Source organism: Pan paniscus, chromosome 14 (assembly GCF_029289425.2).
Source record: "Pan paniscus chromosome 14, NHGRI_mPanPan1-v2.0_pri, whole genome shotgun sequence".
NCBI lineage: Eukaryota > Metazoa > Chordata > Mammalia > Primates > Hominidae > Pan > Pan paniscus.
Window position 1 is genome coordinate 7344519 of NC_073263.2, and position 6000 is coordinate 7350518.

Below are 6000 nucleotides of genomic sequence, written 5' to 3' on the forward strand. Positions count from 1 at the left end.
GTTTCACATCTGTCATTTGTAAATAGGACCATTTTCCCTTTTCGCTCTCCCTTCCATTCACAGGGCTTTGCATTCTCTCTGTTTCTGCCTCCGTTTCAGATATTTACTCACCTTTTCCTCTCTCACTATGTCTGCCGTGGTGTCCATGAGAGTGCGCCACGTAAGATTCCCCCATTAAAAGTTATGAATTGAGTGGCTTTTAGTATACCTGTGGCTGTGCACATTCAATTTTAATCCGCAATCCATTGTAGAACGTCTTATCACCCCCGACCAGAGAAGAACCCTGTAGACATTAGTCACTCCTCATTCTGTCTCAAACCCTCTCCCTGACCCTCAGCCCTAGGTAGCAACTACCTAGTGCGATCAATCCCATATGCATAGATTTCCATATTGTGGACATTTCCTATAAACGGAATTGCACAATAGGTGAGCTGTTATGACTGACATAACACGTAGCACAATATTTTCAAGATTCATCCACATTGTAGGCTTACCCACAGGGGGAATCCATTTTTATGGGGGGGTTTTAGTAACACCGGTGTTTTCTTCTTCCTTTCGTCCTTCTTTCCTCCCTTCCTTCCTTCCTTCCTTCCTTCCTACCTTCCTACCTTCCTTCCTTCCTTCCTTCCTTCCTTCCTTCCTTCCTTTCTTCCTTCCTTCCTCCTATTTCTCTCTTACTCCTTCTGCCCTCTCTCTTTCATATGCCTTAGGTGCATCCCACATTCTGCGTTTTTTTGGGGAAATCCTCGACAGGTGCAGGAAAATTGTGTTACTGTAACTATTTACCTCTATCTCGCTTTCACGGCTCTCCATCAGTTGTGAACATCTATTGGTTTATCCCAAGTCACTAAGCATATTTTTATTAGGTACACCTGTTTTTCCTTATACAGCTGTTTCTGGAGTATAGGGTCGCATACTCATAAACCCAGTGTAACTCAGAAACGCATCTAATAATCCAATAAACCCATCATAAAGTTGAAGAATCACAAATCAAACCATCATAAGTCACGGTCTGTCCGTGGATATGGGCGTCATCAATTCCATTGTATTCAGTAATGCTGTACACCATTAACAATGGCAGACTGATTGGGAGTGGATATTGATAGCACAATAAATGTCAGTCATTAGAGGGCTACTTCTTTAACCTGACTGAAGAACTGATCTAATGGCTTTAGTACAGTGCATGATTATGTGAGATGTTTTGAGACAGAGTAGTACATTTGTGAATGAAATGTTATGGCTTTTTTTCAATTAGTAGGAACCATTGTGTGTGGAAAAGTGAGAAAATTGCTTTCTGCTGTAGAGTCTGGCATTCATTGTAGATTTAAGCTTATTTTTCTGTGAGCAAATCTTATTCAATAAAATACTACTCTTTATACTAAAAAACAAAAACAGTGGTGATGTGTGGTCATTATCCTCAGCAAACTAATCCAGGGAAAGAAAACCAAACGCCACATTCTCACTTATAATGGGAGCTGAAAAATGAGATCACATGGACACAGGAAGGGGAACAACACACACTGGGGCCTTTCGGGAGGCAGAGCGTTAGGAAAAACAGCTACTGCATGCTGGGCTTAATACCTCGGTGATGGGTTGACAGGTGCAGCAAACCACCATGGCACACGTTTACCTTAGTAATAAATCTGCACATCCTGCACATATACCCCAGAACTTAGAAACGAAACGAAACAAAAGAAAACGAAAAAGCAATAGCAAAACGCTAAAGGCATAATAAAGTTTCAAACTCAGAAAGTGACCGACCAATGTTTGGTTCAAATCTTGGTTCTCAACCCAGGTGCCATAAGGTCAGGAGAAAGAATTTGATTACATATTGTAAATAAGACATGCAGCAAATGACCAGAAAGATTATTCTCAACATATGTGTGTCTTCTAATTCAATGGTGACGCTATCTACCGGGACATAGCATTAGATTCCAAAGGGCCGAGTCCCGCCAGACAGGCCTCCCACACTAATAACAATGGGGAGCCCTACGTTGTTTTACCTGTGCTTCTCAGCAACTGGCTATAAATCGGGTTGCCACCACTCCCAGATTTAGTTGCATTCATTTGCTGGAAGAGCTCACAGCACGCAGGGAAACACTTACACTTGCCTTTGTATTTTAGCGGACATTGCAAAAAGTTGAGAGATAAATGTGGGGCCCGGCATGTGGGAAGGGGCGCACTACCTTCCGGGAAGTGTTATCCAGAAGCTCTCTGAACCCAGTCCTTTTGGGTTTTTATGGAGACCTCATTCTATAGGCATGATGGGTTAAACCATAGGCTATTGGTGATCAACTCCACCTGAGGCTCTCAACCCTCCCTGGAATTTGGGGTTGAGGCTTTGCCATTCTCAGTCTGACTTAAATAATTTACCCAAATGGAATTTTAAAACCGATGAGCATAACTATAATCTTAATTAGATGATTGGATTATCTGGAGCCACACCTTGATATTCCTCACCCGAGCACCCTCATCCAACGAATGCTCCACCCAACTGGCTCCCAAGTCTCTACGTGGTTCCAGAGCAAAAGAATGTTTATACAACGCATATCTCCACCTTTTCTTCAAAGTCTTTTCGCTTACACGGAAAGACTTCTTAAACTGCCATGCGTCAGGGTCAGGGGGAGGTCTTGTTACAACACAGATCTGTGCATCTCCGGGGTTTGATTGTGGCAAGGGTGCTGCTGGTGTGAAAACCACAACGTGGGAACCACGGAACCGCTAGTTGTTTTTCAGTGTTTCAGTGTATACAATTCCTAATATATCTGGCCAAGAAAACTTGTAAGTTCTTAGATTGACCCCAAGGTGGCTCATGGAATCAATGCAGGAGAACAGTTTCTTAGGAGGTGTAGCCTGGGAAAGTTGGGGGTGACTGATGGAAAGGAGGAGTGAAGCTCCGCCCTTTCCGCTGCTAGGCTGCGCCCGAGGCTATTGAAACCCACCCTGGCTGGCCTGTACTCAGATCTTCGCGGAGCGGATCAGCGGCCGGAGCGTTTGGCGGACTCTGCGTGGACTTGGAGCTCACAGCGTCTTGCGACTTGGAAGCGGATTCAGAGGACAGGACAGAACACTTGGGCAAGTGAATCTCTGTCTGTCTGTCTGTCTCATTGGTTGGTTGATTTCCATTTTCTTAAGGGGCACATACCTCACACCGCACACACACAAACACACACACACACACACACACACATGCACGCACACACTCTACTTACTTCTGCGAGTTAGAAAATGAGAAGGGGCCCTGGGAGCTGCAGGGTTCCTAATCATGTCTGCACCTAAGAACAGTAGGGTCTTGTCTGGCTCTTCTTATGAACAGTCCCCCAGCCCGGACTCCCCAAGGTCCATGCGAGCCTCACCCAGCTTCTCCCTCTCCCCTCTCAGAAACTCAGGCTTAAGGGGAAGCTCCCCACCAGGGATCCGGAGCTACCATTCACCATCCCCTAGGGCTTCACCACACTCACCTCTGTCATCACCAGAATCCCACAAGCTCCCATTTCCCTGTCCTCATCGTGATGGGCAATTAATGAAGCCATTGGGCTCTCCCGTGTCCTCCTCTGAGGATTCCTCAGAGTCACCACGTTCATCAGTAATATACCACATGTTCTTACTGCCATCACCCAGCAGCTCACCCCCAGCTCTCGGGGGGTCTCCTGTGTGTCCCAGCTACTCTCCAAACACGGACCCTCCAGTCTGTCCCAGCTACTCTCCAACCACGCCCACATTTCAGCGCGGGTCAGTTCCAGGAACCCAGGGATCACCACCAAGCCCACCACTTTCACTGAGTTACTCCCCAGTCTCTAGCACGTCTTTATCTCCAACCCTCAGGGACTCGCCTGTCTGTCACAGCTACTCTCCAAACACGCCCACACTTCAGCGGGAGTCCGTTGCAGGCACCCAGAAATCACCACCAGACTCACCAATTTCACTGCGTTACTCCCCAGTCTCTCTCATGTCTTCACCATCCCTCAGGGACTCTCCGGTCGGTCCCAGCTACTCTCCAACCACGCCCACATTTCAGCTGGAGTCAGTTCCAGGCACCCCGGAGTCACCACCAAACTCACCAGTTTCACTCAGTTACTCCCCGGTCTCTCTCATGTCTTCACCCCCAGCCCTCAGGGACTCTCCTGTGTGTCCCAGCTACTCTCCAACCATGCCCAGATTTCAGCGGGAGTCAGTTCCAGGCACCCAGGTATCACCACCAAACTCAGCAGTTTCACTGAGTTACTCCCCGGTCTCTCTCATGTCTTCACCCCCAGCTCCCTGGGACTCTCCTGTCTGTCCCAGCTACTCTCCCACCACGCCCAGATTTCAGCGGGAGTCAGCCTCCCACACTCCGGAATCACCTACAGACTCACAGACTTCACTGAGGTCCTCCCTGGTCTCTCTCAGGTCTTTGCCCTCAGCCCACAGGGACTCTTGTGTCTCTTTCAGCTACTCTCAAAACTTCTCTAGATTCCAGCTGGAGTCAGTTCCAGGCACCCACGATACACCACCGAACTCACGAATTTCACTGACTTACTCCCCAGTCTCCCTCATGTTCTCACCCCCAGCCCTCAGGGACTCTTCTGTCTCTCTCAGCTACTCTCCGACCATCTCCAGATTTCACCTGGAGTCAGCTTCCCGCACCCAGGAATCACCTACAAACTCACGGACCTTACTGCAACCCTCCCCCATTTCTTTCACCTCTTCGCCCCCTGCCTGCAGGGACTCTCCTGGGTCTCCCAGCTTCTCTCCAGCCTTCCCCAGATCTCTGCCACAGTCAGCCCCAGGCACCCAGGACAACCCTAGACACTCACAGGCCTCACGAGACTATCTCCCTATGACCTGTACCTATACAGGGATGGCTCCCACGCATCCCTCAGTGACCCCAAACCCATCTCCACTTACACTCAGACACTCCCAGGGCCTGACAGCTACTCCCCGTTATTGTCCTTCAGTTCGAAGCCCTGGCCAATCTACTAGCCCACATGACGCAGTTACCTGGCCATTTCTCCACGGTTCCCGTGAGGGCCCCACACCCAGCCGCACAAGAGCCCCTCCTGCATTCCGTCCTCACACGCAGGCCTGTCCATCTACTTGCTACTGTCACACTCTTGCCAGCAGAAGAGGCCCCTGTAATGGCCGATATCACCACCCAGGCTATCCTCACCCCACAGCTGTGCAGCGGGACCCTCCTGCTGGCCCACGTGGCTGCCAGAGCCCATGCTGGCACGACGCTCCAGCAGGTCGGCGTCCCTGCGGGCCACACTACCGGTGACATGGCTAGCATGACCCTCCTTCCTGACAGTGACACTGTTGATGTGAACCCCAGTTTCACATCTGTCATTTGTAAATAGGACCATTTTCCCTTTTCGCTCTCCCTTCCATTCACAGGGCTTTGCATTCTCTCTGTTTCTGCCTCCGTTTCAGATATTTACTCACCTTTTCCTCTCTCACTATGTCTGCCGTGGTGTCCATGAGAGTGCGCCACGTAAGATTCCCCCATTAAAAGTTATGAATTGAGTGGCTTTTAGTATACCTGTGGCTGTGCACATTCAATTTTAATCCGCAATCCATTGTAGAACGTCTTATCACCCCCGACCAGAGAAGAACCCTGTAGACATTAGTCACTCCTCATTCTGTCTCAAACCCTCTCCCTGACCCTCAGCCCTAGGTAGCAACTACCTAGTGCGATCAATCCCATATGCATAGATTTCCATATTGTGGACATTTCCTATAAACGGAATTGCACAATAGGTGAGCTGTTATGACTGACATAACACGTAGCACAATATTTTCAAGATTCATCCACATTGTAGGCTTACCCACAGGGGGAATCCATTTTTATGGGGGGGTTTTAGTAACACCGGTGTTTTCTCCTTCCTTTCGTCCTTCTTTCCTCCCTCCCTTCCTTCCTTCCTTCCTCCTATTTCTCTCTTACTCCTTCTGCCCTCTCTCTTTCATATGCCTTAGGTGCATCCCACATTCTGCGTTTTTTTGGGGAAATCCTCGACAGGTGCA